This window comes from Sceloporus occidentalis, unplaced genomic scaffold (assembly GCF_023333645.1).
Source record: "Sceloporus occidentalis isolate IW3139 unplaced genomic scaffold, rSceOcc1.0.p SCAF_433, whole genome shotgun sequence".
Classification (NCBI taxonomy): domain Eukaryota; kingdom Metazoa; phylum Chordata; class Lepidosauria; order Squamata; family Phrynosomatidae; genus Sceloporus; species Sceloporus occidentalis.
The window spans coordinates 156,241-179,519 of record NW_028317413.1 but is presented as its reverse complement, the minus strand read 5'-3'; the positions used below and the strand labels follow the sequence as shown (position 1 = coordinate 179,519).

General features: G+C 41.2%; 1 pseudogene; it reads right to left on the bottom strand.

The window, feature by feature from the left end:
• Window positions 1–9,676: 9,676 nt before the first annotated feature.
• Window positions 9,677–23,279, bottom strand: part of LOC149272608 (xylulose kinase-like) — a 73,903-nt pseudogene continuing 60,300 nt past the window's right edge.

Genomic DNA, 23,279 nt, shown 5'->3' with positions numbered 1-23,279 from the left:
TGAGCGCCGGAAGTGACGTCAATTTGTGAGGGTGAGGTGAGGGGTATAAACATTTCCTCCACGTGCTCTGCCATTAATCCAGTCCTGGTAACAGCGATGAAACAAGCAAACTATACAAAGGACTCTGCGCCTCTGTCACCCATCTTCTGTTTAGAATTCAGTTATTTCTGCTTCCACTTAATAGCACAACGATTGTTTACTCCTAAAGTACTATTTAAAGGGACCGTTTAATGCCCCTGACACCCCTACCATAAAAGAATGCATATTAATGTACGATTGGCTGCTTAACTGTCACTGATTGATAGTTTAACCAATCAGTGGCCGGAAAGTGCATTTAGGGCATTTAGCTGGGGGTGGGGAAAGGGGCAAATGCATTAAGGACCACAAGACGATGTGAAGGGGCCAGAAACCTATTGTATGCATGAAAGCATATCTGAGTTTACCTATTAAAGAGCTTAAAATTGGGGGGAATGATAATATATTTGGACAAGAAACAAGTACTGCATAAATTGTTGGCGCTATATAAATAAAAGATAATAATAATAATAATAATAATTTGATATTCAAGCAAATAGTCTTGGAAAAATCTCGTATTACTCCTTTTTGTAGATATGGGTAAAATTAGACTTGGGCGCCAGCGGAAAGTTCCTATTTGTTTTCGTGTTCATTTTCGGGGGGGGGGGGGGGGATTCTTCTTATTTAACGAACTTTGCCCGTCATCATCTCTGTATTCAACAAAATCCATCCAACATTTTCGCTTTCTGAAATCCCATTCGTCTTTCTGGGTTGCCATGGAAAGAAGAAATAGAAGTTGTTGAATTACAATGGCAAGATTCTTCTCCTCTTTGTGTAGTTAAAATGGTGTCCGAAGCAACAAACAAATGGGCGTAGATTTTCGTATGGTGCACAATCATTTTATTTTTCTGTCATCCAATGTTGCGTTCGTTCTTTCGTTATTTGGACCTATGGACGAAAAGGCAAAATTGGGCGCAAAAATGCAAAAAGGCAAGTCTAGTAACAAATCTTTCCACACATTTCCGAAAAAAAAACAAAAAAAACGTTTTTCTGTAGCCACATCTGTTGCAACAATCCCGTTGTAACAATTACATAATGCGAAAAAAAACAAATAAAAATGAGAGATTTTCCAGGAAACAAAATCACAAAGTTTCAAAGGTGAACAGATTTGCTTAGTGCACTTTAGTTGTGATATTTAGTTGTGATATTTGTCCCATTATCCAGCGCTGTGTACACAGACGGCCGGCTGAGAGTTCGCTGCTCATCACTGAGAGTCATTGTTATAATTTAACATCAGTAATGGTTTTTCCGTTCGGGAACAGAAGATTATTAACAACAAATCATTTCACAGCCTGGTATTTGGAGATCGCAGACATTTTTTTCCTTACCACTTTCTTCAATTATTGTAAAGATTTGGGTATTTATTCCAGAATACATTGCCGGTGTCTTTTAAAATAGATACATAATGTGCTCAAAAAAAAATACTCAATAGGAGGATCTGTCGGCTCTATTCAAGGCCTCCATCAGCTACACCCGTCAGGATTTGTCTCAGAGGATCTGTTTTTTTATCGTTATAGCTTTTTCCTGAGCATTTGGGGTAGTTTCCTATTATGTGGGCAAAGTGATCGGTTAAATATAGAGTTCAAGAAAACCGAGAACTTTGGAAAGTGTGTGGTGACGGCACCATGGGGTCGCTCTCTAGTGCTGTGTTTTGGGTGAACTTTAAGAGATAAAAAAAAAGTCTAGCTACAATGGTGAGAATGGATTACTTTTTTTATCGAGTACTTGTTGGGCTACCAACTGCCACCTACCCCTGACCAAGTGGAGGGTAAAATATAAAATATTTGTTACTTTTCTTTAAAAAAAAAAGTGTATCCATTTAAAAAAAATGCTGACAATGTATCCGTTCCGAAATAATGACTCATTTTTTACAGTAGTTGAAGCATATGGTAAGGAAAGAAAAAGCTGTGATCTCCTTCCAAAAACCAGGCAGTGAAACAATTTGATGCAATAATCTACTTTACTATGACAGAGAAGCAGGCGGTCCGTTCGTGAAATGATTCCCGATGAGCCGTTATGATCGAGACCCAATGAATCCTCAGCCTGGGGTCGGAATAAACAGGTGGGATATCGCATGCCAAGAGCCCCTAGACACACAAACTGGGACGTAACGTAGACTTCTGCGATGTCCTCCTCCTAATGACCTCAGTAATTATTTGTTCGCTGTCATATTCAAGATTCAAATTCAAAATTCACAGAGACATCACAGCATAAAGAATCCAGGCTTCAGCATCCAATCCCAATACAGAATATACGGGCAGAATTTTGCTAAATTAAGTAATCAAACATATTTATTGATCGATATAATGCCATCATAATCCGCAGCACTGACAGACATAGATTAGAGCTAGAGATTATTATTATACAGCCCTGGGGGTTATATTACTGTATACAGCGCTGGGGGTTATATTACTGTATACAGCGCTGGGGGTTATATTACTGTGTACAGCGCTGGGGGTTATATTACTGTATACAGCACTGGGGTTATATTACTGTATACAGCGCTGGGGGTTCTTACTGTATACAGCGCTGGGGGTTATTACTGTATACAGCACTGGGGGTTATATTACTGTATACAGTGCTGGGGGTTATATTACTGTATACAGCACTGGGGGTTATATTACTGTATACAGCGCTGGGGTTATATTACTGTATACAGCGCTGGAGGTTATTACTGTATACAGCGCTGGGGGTTATATTACTGTATACAGCGCTGGGGGTTATTACTGTATACAGTGCTGGGAGGTTATTACTGTATACAGCGCTGGGGGTTCTTACTGTATACAGCGCTGGGGGTTATATTACTGTATACAGCACTGGGGGTTATATTACTGTATACAGCACTGGGGGTTATATTACTGTATACAGCGCTGGGGTTATATTACTGTATACAGCACTGGAGGTTATTACTGTATACAGCGCTGGGGGTTATATTACTGTATACAGCGCTGGGGGTTATTACTGTATACAGCGCTGGGAGGTTATTACTGTATACAGCGCTGTGGGTTATATTACTGTATAAAGCGCTGGGGGGTTATATTACTGTATACAGCGCTGGGGGTTATATTACTGTATACAGTGCTGGGGGTTATATTACTGTATACAGCGCTGGGGGTTATATTACTGTATACAGTGCTGGGGGTTATTACTGTATACAGCGCTGGGGGTTATATTACTGTATACAGCGCTGGGGGTTATATTACTGTATACAGCGCTGGGAGGTTATTACTGTATACAGCGCTGGGGGTTATATTGCTGTATACAGCGCTGGGGGTTATTACTGTATACAGCGCTGGGGGTTATTACTGTATACAGCGCTGGGGGTTATTACTGTATACAGCGCTGGGGGTTATATTACTGTATACAGCGCTGGGGGTTATTACTGTATACAGCGCTGGGAGGTTATTACTGTATACAGCGCTGGGGGTTATATTACTGTATAAAGCGCTGGGGGGTTATATTACTGTATACAGCGCTGGGGGTTATATTACTGTATACAGTGCTGGGGGTTATATTACTGTATACAGCGCTGGGGGTTATATTACTGTATACAGTGCTGGGGGTTATTACTGTATACAGCGCTGGGGGTTATATTACTGTATACAGCGCTGGGGGTTATATTACTGTATACAGCGCTGGGAGGTTATTACTGTATACAGCGCTGGGGGTTATATTGCTGTATACAGCGCTGGGGGTTATTACTGTATACAGCGCTGGGGGTTATTACTGTATACAGCGCTGGGGGTTATTACTGTATACAGCGCTGGGGGTTATTACTGTATACAGCACTGGGGGTTATATTGCTGTACACAGTGCTGGGGGGTTATATTACTGTATACAGCGCTGGGGGTTATATTACTGTATACAGCACTGGGGGTTATTACTGTATACAGCGCTGGGGGGGTTATATTACTGTATACAGCGCTGGGGGTTATATTACTTTATACAGCGCTGGGGGTTATGCTCAAGGAGATTTTTTTTTCCATGAAACCTTGAGTTGGACAAAGCTTTTAAAAATGTCTCAGTTACTCTCCCCTGATATATCTGTTTTACTGTATTTTAAAACTTCAAAGGGAATTACAAATTGTCAGCTGTCAGATACATTCTGATTCCACGTGTGATTTTAGAGCTGATGTGTACGGTTTTAGTGAGTGGTTTTGACAGCGCCGTTAAAAGCTTCACCCAAAACACACTTTGCTTTTAAATAATTATAGACTTTCTTTGAGCTATTGTTCACACCAATTACGTTAAGCAAAAAATATCCCAACAACACAGGGACTCTATCACGGCTGGATAGGTCTTCCCGCCACACGAGGAAGACGAGAAATGGGTTTATTACAATGTAACGCAATGTATTATTTTAATAACAAGTTTGTAAATGTAAGCGGTTTGTGTTTAATTTAAACCATGGCTTGTGTTAGCGTTTGGCTCCAAATTAAAATCTAAATCTGTAATACTAGAGATCACAATAGATGTACTGTGACCAGACCTCGAGTCCAGGAGAAAAGTCTGCTCTGTACCCCCTTTGGCACGGAGATCTGCGCAATGTATCTACTTCTGGTCAGGGATGGGCAAAGTGTCCGTACAAGGACACCAATAAATGTCCACCATGAGAAAAGTTGGTGCCTACTCCTGGTCAGGAACACAAAGTACATTAAACTCAATGTGACTGGGTTCTGAGGTCCTAACTCTCAACCAAGGTCCCAGAAGACAGGATGGACCTGGATAGTTCTTTACTTTCCTTCAAATTCTATTTTATGGGAACAGATGAGTGGGGAGTAGTAGTAGAGCGCTCTGCTTCCTCCCCATTTGGTGGACATGCATGAATTCCTTTGACAGCAGTAAATAACATTGTTGTTGTACTGGTCTTACAGGCCATCTTGAGATCCGATACCTTTAGTTGGCCAGCGGTCATAGTAGTTTCCTAAGGGGTGTAAATCTCTGAGGTCTTGAAGGCTTATGTGACTGCATCTTACTTTACGAATGTTGGTCCACAACACGGATCACAAAGACTCTGAGTTGGCTGAAGCTTATGGTGAAACTTAAGTCTAGACATGATTACGCTGCAAGCTCCCGAATCTGTCCTTCATCTCACCGGTTGACAGGACTTCTACAAAGCTTATCAATGGCTGCTTGTGGTGGCTCGTTGCTTCCTGGGTGCTCACATTGTCAATGGGCCACATGCTTCCCACATTTTCTCTCCTATGGACTATTTGGAGATAGAGGGTTAGGGTGTGTGAGGGACTGAAATGGTGAAAATGGTGAAACAACTGCAAATTCGTCAGAGAGATAACCACAAATCTACGTAAAGGTGTTTACCAGTTTGCCAGAGACTCAATGGAAACATTAATAAATGTAACAATGGAGGAAGAATACAATGGAGAAAGAATACTACTGCTTGAGGATTATACAGATTGCAGCTGGTAGTCCATGCACTGTCAAGACCTTTCTAACAATGGGGTCAGCAAAGGAATCCCAATATAATTCTATCCTTATACTCAATCCTACGTATTTGTCACTATTACATTACATGAATTTTATTTAAAGCATCAATGTGAAATATTCCCTTCCATTCATTGGAACGTTCAGTGCACACAATTTCCTTAAATCCTGGTTTTTAGTTTGGATCGATACAGTTTACACCATTCTGCCCATTTCTGCAGTTTTTGCGATGTGTTATTAGCAGGATAAACTGCCCTTGACCCCCCCTCCCCATCTTTGTGGCGGTTGTTCTGCCACGCTGAGTGACCTGGCCTTTTGTGTGATTGATTGCTATGTTGATAACATCATAAAAAAATATTTGCACCCTAGGGCAAGAACAAACATATCGGGAAAAAACTGCTATATTAACTTCACTGTTTTAAGGGGGGGAAAAAGAATTTTAAAGCTTCTTTTTTTCTTTTCAATTGTTCCGCTCCCCACGTCTCAATTGTGTGATTTTCATAAATTTGGAATTTTTTCATGTTTTTTTGCATTATTACGGTATTTTCATGTAGAGACGTAATTAATAAAGTGTATTCTCTAATACAGTTTGTGTCATCTGGGATTTTATTTTTATTTTTTTTAAACTAAAATCTCCATAGAGCTAAAATCTCTATGTATTTTGTTTTATAAGTATTTTGTTTCTCTATTCTGGGATCTGGAGCTGAAATTTACCTCCAACATGCAGAGTCTGTAATATAAGTTTTTTTTTTTTAAAAAGGCAAAGCAGAAGCTAAAAAATAAAATCTGTAATTACGTACAACCCTTATTATTATTTGTTAGATAATGGGTTTTAGATAATAGTTATTTTCTATATGGTGCAGAAAATTCCACATGGTATCTAACAACAAAAATGAAGCTTACCCAGGTATATGTAATACACAGGGGAGGGCTGGCAGCCTAAGGCCTGGGGGGCAAGTCTAGTCAACTGGCCCATTGCACCATCAAAGCGGCTGCGAGCGACACTGAAAGCGGCCGTCGTGCGGCAGTCACTCCACCAGCGCCTAATGAAATTAAAGTGGCCGGCGTGCACGCACCGCATGCCTCAGCTCTTCATCTCACCCCTTTTAAGACGTGGGAAGAGGAGCTGAGGCATGGCCATTGGGTCTGACTGCCGCATGATGCAGGGGGGTACCGAGAGTATTTGGCACCTGTGGCAGACCCTGTATGTGGCACCCCCCCCACATACACACTTTAAAACTGCATAGTTTCTATGGTTAGGCAAACATTGACAGGGGTACAGCATAACTGTTATCATTATATGCTTAGGGATTACGCGGTACCACCGTCAATGTGTGCCTATACATTGAGCCAGACACTGACAACCCCTATCACTATATACTAAGCCAAACATTGATGTGGTGTAGGCCTAACACTTTAGTGACTGGCATAGTATATAGTAGGGATGCAACGAAATGAAAATTCTGGACTGAAACTAAAAATTCAGCATTCAATTGGCCAAAACTGAAAAAAAAAACTTTAAAATACTTTATTAAAAGTAACACCAAAATTAGACAAAAAAATCAACAACAATATTAACATATATATACACACAAACACACATATATATAACAACAATCACAATCCTATCATGCCCAGGTTCTAGCATGTGCTGGCTGACTTAGCATGATAGGAGTGTGATTGCTGTTTGCAATTATATATATATATATATATTAATACTGTCATTGAATTATTCTGTCCAATAAAAGTGTTAACACACCGAAGTTGGACCAAAAAATAATTTATAACAGCAATCACACTCCTATCATGCCTAGGCAGCCACTACATGCTGGAATCTGGGCATGAAAGTAATGTGATTACGGACTCCCTATGCCAAGCTATCCCCCAACACGTACACATCCATGCTATCTGGAACCCTCATTCACAAACATTCAGCATAACACCCATCACTCTCACACACTTACATTCAGCATAACACCCATCACTCTCACACACTTACATTCAGCATAACACCCATCACTCTCACACACTTACTAATCCACTCTCTCCTACCTTTTCTTCTTTCACTCTCACTTTTCCTCCTCCTCCTCTTCTTCTTCTTCTTCTACTTCTTCTTCTTCCTGTCCTTCCGGTGTACTGAGCGCGGAAGACGGTGGGCGTGGCTTCAGTGTTGTGCGCCGGGATTTCACATCAAGTCCCGGCGCACAGCCACAGTTGCCGCGCGCATCGTTTCTGGAGGCGTGCCGGCATGGTGGCACCCCTCAGATGAGCGGCAGCCGGGGCAGACCGCCCCCCTCCCCCGCCCGCCAGGTACGCATGACGGCCGCATTCAATCCTGCTCGCGGCCGCTTAGTTTTTAACTTTGCGGCCGCAGCCGCATTGAATGCTCGTCTGCCGGTCGTCCGTCCAGCCCACCGGCCCGGATTTAGGGCGGCCTGGGGGGCAATTGCCCCCCTGCCCCCCGGCCCAGCCCGCCCCTGGTAATACAGCATCCACTTTAACCCTTTTAGCTTTGGGGAAGGGGCTAATTTTTTGTCCCCAGAGAAAGGTAGGGACAAAATATGAAATATGAGAGAAAAAGCTATTCATATATACTTCATCCCATCATGTATATATATATAATCATTTTTTTAAACATCACCCAAAAATGTTATTCCCTCAGTGTTATGGGAGATGCAGTCCACAAAACACAAAAAATTTAAATCAATATATTTGTATAAATTCATGTGTCTTTGAGCCTTTATTTTTACTTTGTCTCATGGGAGGGAGGGGAACTTTAAGATTGAGGGGGTTTATGTGATTTCACAAATACTAATTCCTGCATGCCAACGTACCAGCCGGCTGATCAGTGGGCAACATGCTGTACCTATTTTCTACATTAATTACCTTGGTAGCAAGAAGCTACATTAGGTTGCCTGCTCCGTGGATAAATCACTGCCTAAAGGTAGATATGTTTTTAAGTTACTTTTCTAATTTATTCTTAAGAAAACTGCTATTCCGCTTAAGATTGTTCAGCAGATTTCTCTTTACTTGGGAGCCTCTGCAAATTTTCACCATCGCTTTTTACGTGGATTGTAGACCCTAAAGAGCCACCCCAAATGTAATTGTCATCCTGAGCTCATTTTGTTTATCGCTAATAAAAGTAGCCAAAGAAAGAAAACGTTTTCCAGAATTTATTCTAAGTAAAAATAGTTTCAACGTGGTGTATCGCCTAAAGAAATACAAAATGTTTTATTTATAAGCAATTTATTGCACAATTTTTCTAAAACAAATTCCTATTGGCCAAGAACAAGCTCTGAGATACAATAAAATTAGCTAGCAATTTATTTATTAATTTATAGTATATATGCTTATATATATATACTATAAATTAATAAGTATATATACTATAAATTAATAAATAGTATATATATAAGTATATATACTATAAATAGTATATATACTTATTAAAGAACCAGTATTGGCATTTTCTTGCCCTCATGTATTGCATTTTTTTAATGTTTTTATTTTAATAGGGTGATACAATGTTGTAGTGCAGATGGGTCCCAAAGTCTTGACTTTTAGGGTTTTTAAGGTGGGTAGACTTGTTAATTACCATCTCAAATCGAAGAGGTCAGGGGTCTTCTTTCCTTGAAGAGGGACCCATAAGATGACACTAGAAGGCGAAGACTAGTGACTGGGCATTCTAGATCTTCATGGAGAGTCTGGCACAGGACCTTCCGCCATGTTTTAAACAGAATTGGAAGAAAAATGTGCTATGTTCTTACAGGAGTGGTCTGCAAGTATCTCGTGCCTCGACGCAGTTTCGGCAAACCGGAGATTCTCTGCAGTCACCTGCAGACCCAGAGAAGCGGTGTCCCCCCCTGGAGTTTCTGGACGATACCTGGAGAGTCCCCTGGTCTGGGTATATTTACCATTCAATACATCTATGATTATAAGTAACATAAGCATGTTCTTCTTGTTAATAAAAACCGATTGTGATTATTAACAAACACTGGTCAGTAAAACATGGGGGAATACACTTCAATGATTTGGATACTACAATGAACTAAAAATAATGGAAATGATTTGATTAATTGTGATAAAGGTATCTTTGGACTTTGTTTATTAGAATTATTGTAAGGAATGGTAGACGGTGTCTGATGTTCCACATGGTGTCTCAGTTCATGGAAATATTCTGGGATTCCAGAATCACTAGAGATTCACACTCAGCATAACGCTTCAGTAAAGGCTGGTAGATCTAAGGAGGAGATAAAAGATCCGGTTAACAGATTGATGATACTGGAGAAGAGCAACATATTACAGTTTAAAGTCTTTACAGAAAGTTATGAGCATATTTATTTTAGGATTATCTGATAAATACTCTGGACTTGTGCATTTGAATTCGTATGACGTATAATCATAACAAAATTTTCCAATTCTGTCAATTCATAGGAACGTCCGAAAACCAATTAAAACGAAGCAGAGAGCTCGGAATTTTTATTTGCTTTTCATTGGCTTTTTCCTCTCTCACGCACTCTCGTTCACAATCTCTCTCAAGGGAAAGGAGAGAGGGACATGGAAGTAGTCGGCGGAGAAAGTAGGGAGGCATAGAAAGAGAGTGTGAGAGAGAGAATGAATGAGAGCGAGAGAGAACATGAATTAAAGTGTGTGTGTGTGTGTGTGTGAGAGAGTGAACGAGGGTGATTGACAATGAATTTCATTTCTAAATGGAAACCTTTGAAACCTGTTTCTTGCCACCAGCCAGTCCCCTACGTCTAGTACTGCTCCATTTATGATATTGCTATGGTTCGTCTTACAGTTTCTAGGTTATATTTAACTAATTATCTCCCTTGGACCAAGTAAACCCCTTTCAGGAGAGTTTCTTCGCCTAAAAAACATATGCTGGGCATTTCAATTATTTATGACACTATGCTGTGGAAGCTTGTAAAAGAAGAAAGTAATGCACAGTTATTGTTTTGTATTATAATTATGTCAAATAAATATTATACAGGTTTATTTAGCGCACTTTACTGCAAAATCTAGGATTTGGTAAAAGTGACAAATATACTTTAATAAATGAATTTACGATTCTACTATTAGACACATTTTACCCCCTAAACAAGAAAGTGATGTCATCAGTTAAATATTCAGCCAACTGATGACATCACTGGGCTATTTTACCCTTTTCGGGTGATCAGGTTCCCCATTTAACCAATAAACCATCTAAATGGGCTCAATGTTCTCCCTTCCAACTGGTCCATCACTCCTTTTAATCGAATCTGACGTCATCTCTCGACGGTCCTTCCTAGAGAAGACCGGTGGCAGCTGGGGGCAAAGCCGTAGGTCAACACAAAATGTGTCCTCACTCAGAACTCCTTGACATGCTGTCTCAGAGCTTTTTCCCCCAATTACCTAAATCAGGAGTATATTTTAAGGTTTTCTACATCATAAAAAAATATATTTTATTTTAAATAAGCAATTTAACCGGAAATATCATAAATTTGCGATGTTCTTTGATGTAACCGATGCTGGCATCCCGCTTATCTTAGCTATCACCCCCCCCCCCCCCAAGCCTCCTAATTCCTACCTCTGCCTCAGACTGGAGCAACCACTTAGAGCAAAAATGCCTTAGAAATGGAAATTACGATTTGATTTCCACATTCAAAGAGATGCCTTCTGTCTCTCTTTGTTCAGTAACAAGTCAGACACGGAGGAATCCTATTTAATGGATTTCTAAATATTTGATCTTGATTTGCAATTTATACGCACCGTTCTTAAGGAGAAATTAGGCCGTGCTTTGTCTGCGTACTATTATTCTATTTAACACGTACAGAAATCTATGGCTGTTACACCCTGTAACAAAACCTGATAAATTAACATTAAATTAGGAAAAAAATACTATGCCGAGGCGTGGGGGCTTGCAGGCTGACGATGACTGCCTAGGTGGTTAAAAAGGGAGATATTTTCTACATTCTTACAGAAATCAATGAGAGGAAAAACATTTGGAAAACAATATTGATCAATAGTACAGATTTCCAATAAAAAAAAAAAAACAATGTTTCATTCCGTTTCTGTTTTCTTGCTATTTTGAGACTACATGGTTTCAGTGAATAAGAGGAAAATATTGTCACCTGATCTGCTTCGGTTCTTGGGGTCACCACTAATGTATGTTCCTCCGCTAGCTTCACGACCTCCGCAAAGGTGGATCCTGATGTCTCCATCGCAAGAGCTGAAATATATTCAGAAAGTAATTTATGCACAAAAACTACCAGCACGGAATCTCCCATTTGTCTTATTTTTGCTGTTTAAATTTAAAGTTTATATAAAAATATTAGAAATGAGAATAATTTAATAGAAATGTTCTTTATAGTAACAAAGTAAAAAAAGCTTAGATTGCGACTACATTTTCATCCAACAATAGCTTAGCCGGTCAATGTCTGCATTTGGGGTTCTAGGTTTCACAAGCGGGGCAGAACATGTAAAAGATACCTCCACCTGCAGGGCCGGCCCAAGACTTAATGCCCCCTGGGGCGAAGTTTAAAATGACGCCCCCCCCCCCCCCCGCCGGCTCTGCTACACTGATAACCAAAAACACACAAACAGCAGGACACAATCTACGTCACAAACTTCTACATCAGGATGGATTTTTCACACTGCATTGTCGTTTATACCCCCCTTAGTGTTTTTGCCCCTTGTGTATTGATGCCCCTGCTGCCCATATATAATATTAGCCCCAGTTGCCGATAGCAGGTATAGATCAACACATTAACACACAAACCAAGCTTTGCATGTATAGATCAACTGACATTCACTTGTGATCTCAGCACTGAAGGTATATATCAAATAAACAGAATCAGACATACAAATCCTGTATTTGCAGGTATACAATAACAATATATAAAACGTAGCATCGCAGGCATACATCAAATAAATACATGGAAACAGCATTGCAGGTATTAATCAACTGAATAAGACATACAAACACTGTTTTTGCAGGTATACATAAATAATGTATGGAAATATATAGATATGGATCTACAGAATAACGCAAAAACCGCAGGTTTAGATCAATTGGTATTCATATAAAAACACGTCATTAAAAGGTATATTTAAAATCCCCTAAATTACAGGCATAGATCACAGGTTGCACACCCCAAAGCCAGCCCTGGCGTCCACACTGCCCACACAGCAATCACACTCCTATCATGCCAAGTCAGCCAGTACATGCTGGTACAGGGTGGCTGTAAGTGATGTGCAGACCCCATACTGCTGGCAGCATCAATACACAAGGGGGGCAGCTAGCTAGGTTTCAGCATGTACTGGCTGACTTGGCATGATAGGAGTGTGATTGCTAACAGCAATCACAGTCCCATCATGCCTAGGTTTCAGCACTTACACATCCATGCTATCACACACACACACTCATTCATTCATATACTCATTCATTCACAGATTAATTCCCTCAATCATGCATACTGATTCAAACACCCTCCCCACCCCCTTACCTGCACTGCAGCTCCTCGATGCCGCTCACAGACTTCAGCAGAGGGCGGCGGCCTCACTCTGCGTTCTTTGGTACTGCACAGAGGAAGTAGGAGTGGAACAGAGTCATGTGATGTCACGTGAACTCTTCTAGGTTCTGCTTCCTCTATGCAGTACAGAAGACCCTCCCACAGGTAAGTAGCAGGGCTCAAGGTGCGGCCTGTGTAAGATCGGTTGCCCTGGCTCTCTGCTCGGCATTAAAAAAAAATAATAATAATAATACAAAAAGACGGGATTTAAAGTCGCATTGCGACTTTATTCCAAATTCGGCAGGGGGCAACAGGGGGGGCAAGGATTAACCTAAGGGGGGCAATTGCCCCCCCCATTTCCCCCCTGTAGCGACGCCACTGCTCCTCCGCTTCAAAAAAAAAAATAAGCGCTTGGGGCGGCAAAGTGCCGCCCCTTCAAAAGTGCCGCCTGGGGCAATTGCCCCACTTGGCTCCATTGTAGGGCCGGCCCTGTCCACCTGTTCTCCCTTTCTACCCCTAGACTCCAAAGCACTACTACCAGGTAGAGGCGGGCAAAAACATTTTCCCAATTTTCTGGGAAACATACCACTTTGCACCCAATAACACTTTTTGACTTTTCTTCTTTACATCAGTGACATCACTAATCATCACACATGTCATTGTATATAAACAATGGCCTGTTCTGGTCTAGGCCGACTAGGGCAGCAGATCTAGGGAAGCAGAAGCCCCCCAGCTGCATAACATGGGGCAGATAATCCTATTGCATGATCAGAATCCCCAGGGCAACACTGCTCTAAAAGTCATTTGGGGAAACCAGAGATCTCCCTTGTGACCTTAGTATCGTTATCCAGCACTACGAGTCCTTAGGAGGTAGAGCTCCAGGCTATGATGTCATATTCCGTCACTCAGCATAAAGGTGGGCGTCCATGGAGGTAAGTTACAGGGGCATCTAAGGTGATGCTCTGGGTCAGGGCTAGGGCAGCACTAGCCATAATCCATTGCCTATTGCCACGTACATCGGCATCGAGGAAAAATTACAAGGAATTCACAAACAAAAAGGTATTCTTAACTTTTATTACTATTTACTTTCAATGTGGTAGAATTTACTGCAAAACGAACCAAAATATCATTTGTTTTTTGACTGCCCTTCAGATCCATCTGTTTATTTTCCTTTTTCTAAAGTCAGAATATTTGGCAAACGAGATGGTCAGACACATGAAGGAAGCCATAGTACCTGCTTCAAACTCATTGACCCCCAAACACAAATTATATTGACCCGGGCCGATGATACGGCTCGCAGCCTGCTATTCAATAATGTTTAATTACGCTCCGGATGGAAGTACAATGACTAAGTGCAGAACAATACTTATTCTTCAAGAATTGCGCCTGCTTAAAAGAGTGAAGAATGAGAAGCATACAATGTCAAAGCTAATCGCTTACAATAGATACAAAGTGCAACATGTTTACCAAGATCACACAAAGGATTAGTCCTTTATCACTTAGTCCCTTCTGTTAAATGTATCTGCTTTTTTCGTCATATTGACCTATTTTGGGACAAAGCTAGAAGGACAATAGGGGAAGCAAGGTTACTAGGGAATCGGGATCATGGATATATATATATATATATATATATATATATATATATATATATATATCAGGATGATAACCATTCTACTTTTAACTTTCAACCTTACAATCCCTACAATCATTTCCAAGGGCTTTTCACCCATTACCGCACGGCTTTATTTCATTAAACTATGTGTTCGACTCAAACTTCCTTCCACTCCTATTTTTCCTTTTCTCTTCCCTACTGTGTGCTTTTTAAAGCATAAAGGTTCTGTCATACTGTAAGAATATGACAATTTATGTCACGGTTAAACTTAATATGTACCTGCCTGTAAGGGTGTTGTGCACCAAACAAGAGTGGCATGAGTACTAAGAACAACTGCCATGCTCACTGGTGTTCCCACCAATGCCACTAGCCTAGATAAAGTAGAGAAACCTGGACTAGATTGAGAAAACTAGGAGCCGAAGCAAAACATATGTCCCGTGGAGCGTGCCGAACCACACAAGAAAGGTGGAGGTGCTGTCAGCCATCGATGGAAGGGAACATGTCCTAAACGTGACACCGCAGCGCACCGGGTAACATAGTGTCCAGGAATGATCTCGGGAGTTTTGTCTTTGAAGGCGAACTTCAGGATGATGTGGAATACGACGGAATGAACTTGGTAAATAATGATCTCCACTAACAGGATGGCTGAAAATAATGTTGATTAAAGTCGTTTGTGTATTTTCTTTTAGAAAAGATGTGGAGCATTTAGAATATATGAACGGCGGATACCGGGGGGGGGGGGGTGTTGGTCTGGAATTTTGACATAAGAGATCAGGGCAACTGTCATAATCTAGATTCGAGAGCTCCTTAGAGTGCGCATCTTATATATATATATATATATATATATATATAATATCAGTTATCACTTATTTATACCCAAGAGAGATTTAAAAGCTCCCTCCCCAGCTCTAACTCTTAAAGGAGGCTTAACAGGGTTAACAACCTTAATGCATATGGGGTAAGGTGTGTTATCCACCAAGGACAGAGATAATATGGGGCAGCTTGATTAGTTGGTCAGCTAGAATTTTAAAAGAAGCTTAAAAAATCTTATTAATGCCAAAAAATATTTTAGAAATTCACTCAACAGGTTAATTCAGTTCATTTTAACGCCATCAAATCTCTCTCCTTTCTTTTTCTATAAAACCCAAGATGATTTTTTTTAATGATTTTTAAATCCTGAGGATTATTTTACAAATAAATTATTATGTCAAATCTATTCTTCTGCAAGGAAAAAAACATTTTTTTTTAAGTTGTAAAATATCCCGAAGCCAAACAATTTTGTTGGCAGATATTATTTTCGCCTTTTTTTTTAGATTTTGTACATCAGGATCGCTTGTAACCAAACAATGGCGATTAATAAATATGAATAAATGTCTGGGTTTCCTAGCAACCCGTAGAGCGATTTGGAGGAGACGGCGTGTAGAAGCTCAGCTCTGTAGTGAGGCATCTCGGAAGGAGAAGCTGCGTTTAGAAGATTCTTTATGGAACTCTCTGATTTCTGATAAGGAGTGATATCCAAGCCAGTGTCCGGGTGACCCGGATTGTGTCGGGTGTCAGGTTGTGTTACTGTGTTCCTCCGCACCAGACGCATTACACCTGGTCCCTGAACAGGTCAGGTAGAACAGGAGGCATTGTACCGATGAATGTTCCTTTGTTATATGTGACATCAGGATTTGTATAGTGGTAAAAAAGTTGGGGTTTTTAAGAGAAAAAGCTAATTTTGTCCATTAAAATAAAATGAAATGGATCAGGAATCCAGCGTAGACAGAGTTAATGTTGTAAATGATTATTGTAGCTGGAAACGGTTAATTGTTAATGGAATCTCTTCATAGGCGTACAGAGGCCCTTTATCACTCCCATCACTCCTGTGTTCCAATGGCCCTTTATCACTCCCATCACTCCTGTGTTCCAATGGCCCTTTTTCACTCCCATCACTCCTATGTTCCAATGGCCCTTTATCACTCCCATCACTCCTGTGTTCCAATGGCCCTTTATCACTCCCATCACTGTGTTCCAATGGCACGTTGTGTTCGCTGATCCAAGGTTAAGTTTAAAAGGCTAATTGATGGTTAGAAAACCCTTTTGTAATTATGTTACAGCCAGAAATGTCTTTGTTTTCCATGAAAACAGCTGAGTGACCCCAAACTTTTGAACTCTCATTATACCATGAGTTGGCCAGCCGGACAGAGGCGCGGGAGAACCTGGCTCACCTATTCTTTGACAATTCGTTACCCCGTACATGAAGCAACGTCTCTGCTGACAACACTGATTCTAGTGCCAGCAGGTGGTTGGCCCGCAGGTAAGTCCCGATTGGCGAGGACACTTATGACTGCTGTATGGTCGGGGTATACGGACTCCCGGGTAAGGGTAATACCTCAGGGAACCAGAGCCCCAAACACTGCTGGGCAAGGCGTCAGCAAAAAGGTGCACTTAGAAGTGCCACGTGGTGAGAGTACCGATCGCAGATGATGCGGATGGCATCAAACCGTTTGCCTTCTTCATGCAACCTAAATAAGTGTCCTGCTTGCCGAGTGTCCAACACGCTTCTGCATTGAATTTAGTGATCTAAATGTGTCTAATCCGTAAAAAAAAGGGATGTGGACAGGAAAATAATGCAAATATCTCGAAACACACTACGGATTCGAGTGATTCTGGTGCCAAATTTAAAAAGTCTTATCACCATAGCAACCAATAGAATGTTCCTGCTGATTTCACCAGGCTTCTAGGGTGCTGGCTCCCTAAATATACCCTCACATTTACAGCCAAACAGCAGGAAAAGTAGACGGGCCGACTGAGTCTTATTTGCCATCAAACTCTATGTTTTTCTTACGGTTGGCTAACTTTTTGGTTCAGGCTTTTTAGCACTAACCATGTCCGTAACACACAAAGCAGGAACGGAAAGCTCGAAAACGGTTAACCGTTCAATTACTTTTTAAATATTGTTCCGAGAGAAGATTGATTAACCGAGAGAAGCAAATATTGACAAAGCCAAGCCAAGGTCACCGCATTCCTCCAAGGACAATTAATCACAATTTTCCAATGGAATCCGATACACACATTGTTCAGCGCGTTTCAATCTCTATTTCATAAAATCGTTTTATTAGCGTTTAACAAAGACGATTGTTCGGAAGATATAGGATGGGAATACACGGTGAGAAGTCCTTGGGAACCTTAATAAAGATTCCACTGAAGATAAATTAATTAGCACGGACTGACATGTTGTGCCAGCTAATCCTGTAGAAAAGAAAATCTCAGAGGTAGACTTCTCGTTCTTTAGCACGTTGGGGCATCAGGACGTACTATTATGTCCCTAAAATCTACGCCTTCAGATTTTAGCATTTGCTGGGAGATTGTCCTGCTTGCACACAGTAGATCGGCGTACCCCCCAACAGTTCCGATGTTTGTGGGAGAGTCCTGATTTCTAAACACAGTCCTGGTTTGCCGCAGTGCTCTGTGCAAGGACTGCTTACACTTAACAGTGAGTGAATCCCTGAACCCTTGTTCAGGCTGCCTTATCGCACACATATATTGGGATCAGGAATGCAGAACTGCAAACATTCATGATCTCCAAGAAAATCAATCTGAAGAAGGCACTTCCTTTTTTTTTTAACCTCATTCTAAATTTGTGTGATGTCACCTGTGACATAAAAGAAGGTGCTGATAGGATGTTGCCATAGAAACTGAAAAAATAATTCTTTAACGTTTCTGTGTTGAGTTTATCTTTCATAGGAAGGAACTACATGTCAGATGTTCTATGGTTTATTGGCTACATACTGGAGACATCAGTTAATGTTTTTGTCTACATGGAACAGTATCTTTAATGTAAAGCTGCTTACAGATTAAAAAAACAGCAATATTTTCTAACGGAATCCTTCTCTATGTCATCTTAACTTATTGTTCTCAGGGTCCATGTGATTATTCCTTACTATTAAGTTATATTGTTAAGCTGCTGATTGTCTCTGATTGGTTCAAACAGCCTTCCTCAGACTGGAGTGTGGAGTATGAAGGTAATCTAAGGACAGCAGGCTGATTAGACATGCAAGCTTTGCCACATTCTGCCACTGACCTCACCTTATAGTCATTTATAGAGTCTCTCCCCTATAGCTGTAAAGGTTAGACCTTTAAATACTTGCATCTCTGTGTTTGTACATACATAATGCATAACGGTCTAATAAGGGCTATAGCTCAGCATCCTCAACTCACCCGTACCCCGCATCATTTGTTTGGGGCTAATAACCTCGTTCTTGTGCCACTGTCATCTATGGGAAATTGAAGATTTCCTGCAGCAATGTAAATACTGCACGGTATGAACAAAGCGCTCATATCTCCCAGCGCGGCGGGTTTATCAAGTAATTTATACGCTGCAGGGGAAAGTGACAGCATGAAGACTTTTCCGTGATATTTCATAAAGTTCTTTACCGTGGGCCGCTCGATACGCGCTTCCTAAGCAGGCAGAGTTAGCCGTGGCAATTGTGTACACGGGAGCATTGAAGACATCCGACAATACCTGCAAGAGATAGCAGACAATAAGTATCTTTCAAGATATCCCCCATGACTGAAGGGTTAATATAAAGGGAGATGTTACGGAAATGAATAACGGGTAATTATTCCTATTATTTATTCTTATGCGGGTTTGCTTTATGGGAAAGAAGAGGAACTGCAACTCTTACTAGGTTCAAACCATCGAATACCATCCAAAAAACAACTAAGGCATAAATATGGGGGATTCCGTCACACTATACAGCCATGTAAAAAAAAAATATGAAATTGTATAATATTAAGACATTTACCTGCAAAATATGTTCATTGCATGAAGCACCTCCAGTAGCCAATATTCTTGTTTGTGGCACTAAAACAAAGTGATTGAGATATTAAAATCTAGTCCCAAAATTGTTTTTTTATTTCATATTTTTTCTAATATTGGAGTGCATTTGGCGTGCATTCATTAGTCGCTGTGTTAGAAAACGAGCCTCATTTAACTACTTCCCGGCTGCAATAATAATACAAAAATATGTATATAATAATATATATAGGTTTGAGATTGTCATGGTATTTCTCGGTAGTGAAGGGGTTAAAGGACAAACAGAAAATTGCATTTTAAAGCATCCGGTTATTAGCTAATCCATAAAATTATACATCCAGGCATCGCCGAGCTTCGCTTATTACACACAAAGCCAACCTAAAGCACTCAAGATTCGTTTAAATCCAATGATTGTTTTTCTTTGGGTTTTCCGCCGGCCCCGAGAGCGCAGACGCGGACAGCGGGCTATTCGGCTGCGCTGAAGACAAATACATTGGAGGCTTCGGCACAAAGAGAAGATGTTTGTGGCATAATACCGTTTGCAGGTTGTGCTATCCAGAAGTTTTCTTATTGACAAATGTATGGCTTCCAACAGTTCCAATGCTGGGCTTTGCAGTTAACTCTTTGCGTGCCAGAAGTGTATCCATACCAGGTGTCCTGTCCTGTTTTTGTGTGGAATGGGGATCACGGGCCGGTTGTGGAGATCCTCGTATCCCCCTTGACCGGCCCAGGGAGCTGTAAAATCAGTGAAGGTCTGAGCAATCGCAGCAGAGAGCTCCACTGCAGCTTCCATGCTGCCACCTTCCGATGCTCTGGAGCTGAGCACCATAAGGTGGGTTGTTTGGTGGCCCAGGTGGTGTCCTTGTGCCTCCCCTTAAATCTCAGCCCTCCCTGCATCTAGGCACACCCCAATAAATAAAGGGGTCTTGATCCAGACACCTGGAATTTGGGGGGATATGTACGGTTCCCATTCAGTGGTTAGAGGTTATCCTGCAAGCCAACACAATCTTAGGGAGAGCTGAGAATAAGTAAAGGGAACACCTAGAATTAAAGGTGGAAAATGTAAAATACAACGCTTCAAAATAGGCAAACTTTATTGGGACAAGGGACTGAACGCAGCGGGTGGTGACCCACAGAGTGAAAATAGGGAGGAGCTTAGATGCTGGGAGGGGCTTTATCATTTATTTTATAATGAGCAATACCGCCAATCAGAACGACATGACTGTTCCTTTAAAATATGCAGATTCCATTTTTAATACCCGAAGCACTTCATTTTAAAGACTTGTCGCCTATTTTCCACCAGCCAAAAACAACGAAACCAAAACCGTCTGTATAAATGATATAATGAATCAATTCCTTAAATTAATCAACGCGGTACCAATTACAGCTGAACATACAGAGCTCTCGTTGAAAAGGTTTGTTAAAGTGGGCAGCGTACGCACTTTCAGATAAATGGCTAATTGCATTTCTAAGTCCGCGTCGCGTTATACATTATCGTGTTTACACGGTGGGTGTTAAACGTACTCGCTAGCATTAGATTATTATATCAACCAACACACTCGATTAGCGCACATTCCCTTTATTCTTTCGGGTGCCTTAGTTGCAAAGCACAGGTGTTTAAGGGGACATGATGACTCCTTTAGGCTGGGGGAGCACTGACCGTAGTTACCCTACCCAGGAGAGGGCAGTGAGAATATACAACCCCCGAGAGTGACACTTTATTCAGAAGCTATAGAAGCTTCATCGAAACATACCCGCAAGTGGCCTTGGCACCAAATCCCTATGCCCATCTTTCCTCCCAGATGCCCCTCTTGTTCTAGGAGCTCGGAATGTTTGCTGGGTATGAGGGTATCACAAAGTTCTAAAACACTAAAAGCCCCAATAGTAAGAGAGAGAGAGAGAGAGGCACCAATGCCAGCATAATGTCTGTATGGGGGTCCACCACTTGCGCCAAGTCTGACCTCTATGTGCTGGAAACCAATCAAGTTATTGTCTCCTGCTATCTCCTGCCTTCATTGGGTGATATAAGAACCATTCGGCCCACCTAGTCTACCTCTTTAGCATATGCCAGAATATTCTATATAATATATATGTGTGGGTGCATAGGGGATGGAGAACGCCTAGATGTTTCTCTAGGTATTACTAAACTACAACTCCTATGACAGTCAGCCTACTGCTTGTCATAGATCCTCCACGTAAACCTCAAGGCTTCAAGATCAGACGTTCACTCTTTGAACAGGAAATTATATTGTCACATTGTTTCTAAATCAGTCTCGCAGATAATGTCCCCCGCAAGACGAAATCCTGAAAGGAGGAAAAGTCGCAGAACAATTTCCAGCTCAGCTTATGAAATAATGTCTGGAAAATCCACAGAGCTAACGGCAAATCCCGTAGACCCGCGTGAGATCAGTAACTTTGAAGCTTTGTGATCCCTCATCTAATATCTTTCTTTATATGGTTTACAAATATCGTATTTCGGAAAGGAACAAAAGAACATCCTCTGCTAGAAAACTTTCCTTACTCTGTCTGTGTTTGGCTAATGCGCCTCCAGTACCCGATATATGACATCGGCGAGTCGCATTATATTTCTGTTCTTTCATTCCAGATAAAAAAAAAAAAAAGAATAAATGCAGTCTAGCATGCTTCAACGAGACACAGGCACCTTGGGTATAAAACATTATCTGTAAATTGAATCAGAAGCACAGCAAACAAAGGTTTATATATTTGTTGGCCCAACCAAATCCTAAGTATAGCGTGTGCTTATATGTGTAAAAATATATATATATACACCAAACAGCCATAGCATGATCACCTGCATAATATTGTGTCGGTCCCACCTTTGACCCGTCGAGGCTCGGACTCCACTAGACCTCTGAAGCTGCGCTGTGGTATCCGGCACCGAGACGTTAGCAGCAGATCCTTTATGTTCTGTAAGTTACGGCCCCCATGGATGCGTCCGGGTGCCGCTTGTTCTCCAGATAAGCGAAGCACCCGGCCATCCACGTGATGTAAAAGAAAACGTGATTCATCAGACCGCACACCTTCTTCCATTGCTCCGTGACCCAGTTCTTATGCTCACGTGCTCATTTTGCAGCTCCTTGGCCCTACCTGGGGAGATCAGAGGATCTCCCCAAACCGGTCCATGATCCCTACTGTCCTGCTGAGCACCAGGGCAATGGCCAGAAATGTGGACTCCCCCCCCTCTAAAAACGTGACTGTTGGGTAGTATGAAACACTGCTTTTATAATCTTGTTGTGCTACGCAGAGCTTGTACTAAGCAGGGAAGTCACCCCAGGAGTAGAGAACAATGTTTGGTTAGTATTCAGAAAAAGCAACCACTTACTTTCAGTTTTATCCATTTTGTTTCACCTGCCGCTGCTGACCTGTTACCCAAATATATTCACTTCAGCCTGTGCTGGATCCATTTCATGCTTACTTTTTACCCTAGAAGTGGTGCTAAGGATCACTGACCAACCCCTTGCGTCCTTAAGGGCATTTCTGTCCCATAACAATGTTACAATGTTTGTAGATACATACACATGAGTACGTCTCCATAGCATGTATATGATATAATAATAATATGCACAGCATACAGTGATTTACAAGAAGATAAAAAAACAGCTGGGCTGAGAATTAGCAATAAAAAAATTCAATATTACATTTCAGAAAGTAAATTATAACAGAAAAAAAAAGAGACATAGGAGACCGTACAAAAATTAATGACCATGAAATTGAGGAAATGTACCCAGTACAGACTATTCAGAGAAGAGAACAGTAAATCTTTTCTATGACTGCCAGCTCCTACTCGCAAAAATTAGGTGCTTCCCGTGGAATATTATTCTCCTCTCCGTGGAGA